The sequence below is a fragment of the Molossus molossus genome, unplaced genomic scaffold, assembly GCF_014108415.1.
Source record: "Molossus molossus isolate mMolMol1 unplaced genomic scaffold, mMolMol1.p scaffold_m16_p_9, whole genome shotgun sequence".
In the NCBI taxonomy this organism is placed as follows: domain Eukaryota; kingdom Metazoa; phylum Chordata; class Mammalia; order Chiroptera; family Molossidae; genus Molossus; species Molossus molossus.
This window is the reverse complement of record NW_023425403.1, coordinates 81,402,126-81,404,575: the sequence shown is the minus strand read 5'-3', so window position 1 is coordinate 81,404,575 and position 2,450 is coordinate 81,402,126. Positions and strand designations below refer to the sequence as shown.

Here is a 2,450-nt window from a genome sequence, read left to right as displayed (position 1 = left end):
TGTAACAAAAAAATAAATAAATAAATTCATAAAAAAAAATAAAAAAAATAAAAATTACTGTCTTTCACTAATTAGCTTTGTGGCTCTGTCAAGTCACTTTCTCTATTAGGTCTGTCTTGGTTTTTGTTTGTTTGTTTGTTTGGTTGGTTATTAACCTCACCTGAAGATATTTGTCCATTGATTTTTTTAGATAGAGTGGAAAGGAGGAAGGGGGAGACAGTAAGAGAGAAAAAGAGGTCAATGTCGATCCATGGTCTTCTGCAGGGCATGACTGGAGTGGGGGATGAAACCCGCACCCTTTGGTCTGCAGGGGGCGCTTTAACCACTGAGCAAAACCTGCCCAGGCAGGTCTGTCTTGGTAACGTCTGTAAAATAAAGGAACATGCCTTCCAACTGTCATGTTTTCTAATTTTTATGACTCTCCACTTATTAATTACCAAAAGTTAGGAAACATTTTAAGTTAAAGCATTCAGAAGCTCATAAAGGTCAGAAAGAAAACATTGCAACTATTATCATCTCCTGTGGATTGCAAATCCTGAATTGTAGATGACTTGAAAATTTTCTTTCTGAAAGTCAAGCCACTGGATGGCATATTATGGCACACCAGAAAACTGTATTTTCTTCTCCTTGTGGAAACGTAAGTAGATTTCACATCTCAGCAGCCTTTTTTTTTTTTTTTTTTTTAGGAAGGCTACTTTATTGAATGATTGATCCATTAATTGCCAAGGCCACTAGGTACAGGTCAGAGAGGTAGAGTTTTATTTCATGGTCTCTTCCTCCTTGGACAGAGTCTTGATAATTTCCTGCTTCTTGACCTGGAGCCGCTCTCCCTGCCTTTGCCAGCTTCCTTGGTCTTAGCCCTGTGGGCACCAGCCTGGTCAGCAAGGAGCTCCTTGCAGGTCTTATCTGCCTTCAGCTAATGGATGTATTCCATCAACCTGCTTGTTTTTTAACCTGTTACCCTTCACTTTCAGGTACAGGCTGTGGTACCTGTGATGGTGAATCTTCTTAGATTCATAGTATCTTCTGAGTAGCCCATAAAGAATTCTCATCCTCCTCATCCTGGTTACTATCTCAGGCATTTGAGTTTTGGCAGTACCCTTCTTCTAACCTATGCCCATAGGCCTTCCCGTCCTGGGGCCAAGGTGTTTTTCCGGCATCGACTAGGAATGGACAGTCACAGGCTTCGAGACGATCATCCCATCTCTGATCAACTTCCAAATCTGCTGACAGGAGTTGGCACTGGTGATTTCATTGTCTCACTGGGGTACAACCAGACCTTCCTTGGCCGCAGGGCAGGACCCTGGAGGAAAGCCTCTTTCAAAGCCTGAACATACTCATGCTGCTGCCCTAGCAGTGAAAGAAAAGGCAGCAACCTTTTAAAAGTTTAGGTGGACAAAATACCTATAGAATGTGACCAAAAAAAATAATAATAAAATAAAATGAGGGAAATGGGTCACTTTATAACTGACAGCCAAACCTTTCCAATATGGTTCTCTTTGCCTTTCCCCTCATGTCAAGCACTAAAATTCTGTAGGGGAGCAGGGTCCAAAAAACCAGTAACTAAAAAAAATAACACGAAGCATAACTATATGTAGAAACATCAGCTTCCTGGTTTTGGCCTTCACATAAATAAGAAAACATAACTATTTTATTAGAGCACTGAGATTTCTTAGTTTTTCTGCTAAAGAAGGGACCATTGAGGACATTATCTTATCTATCACCTGAGAGTTCTTAAAATTATATGGTTCTGATATTCTAACTTGTAATAAATACATAGTCTGTATTAAAACCGAACCAAAAGCAAACTTCGTTTCTATACCTCAGTAATTACACTTAATTCTCAATGGGTGTTGTTCAAAAATCTTGTTAATTTATTATTTTAATTGAAATTCCTTTGAAGTTGTCAAAGAATGTATCCATTTTAATTAGTTACAATTTTTCTTTTTCCTTTAGGAAAGTTGTATATTTCCTTTGGCCTCGAAATTGTCATTCACATCCTGAGAGATTAGAATTTCCTAAAGGTAGCCCTAGAGAGGCTTATGTTTTAATTTCAAATAGATTAAAATATGAACACTTGTAAAGAGGTTTTAAAAAATCTTCTTTCCCACATGACATGCACGTGTAGAAAAATTAGCATACATTTTTGTGATAAATATACTATTTTTATCTCTTTATCTATTTATCTACCTGTATTTTCTATTAATTGGACACATACTGAAAGTGAGAGTGTAAGCATTTAAAAAGCATTATATATATGTGTATATATATACATATATATATAGGCATTATATGTATATGTATATGAACAAGCCCCACAAAAATGGGGGGCATATGTCTTATTTAGAAAACCAGCTAAAGTCTAAAAATACTGAATCTAATAAAAATGTATGAGACTCATATGAATACTGTTTGTATTAAACAATCAACTGTATCAATAACTAATATTT

The 2,450-nt window shown here is 36.6% G+C and overlaps 1 pseudogene; it reads right to left on the bottom strand.

Annotated features, from left to right (window-relative positions):
- Positions 1 to 758: 758 nt before the first annotated feature.
- Positions 759 to 1,341, bottom strand: LOC118622885 (annotated as a pseudogene).
- Between the last annotated feature and the right edge of the window lie 1,109 nt (positions 1,342 to 2,450).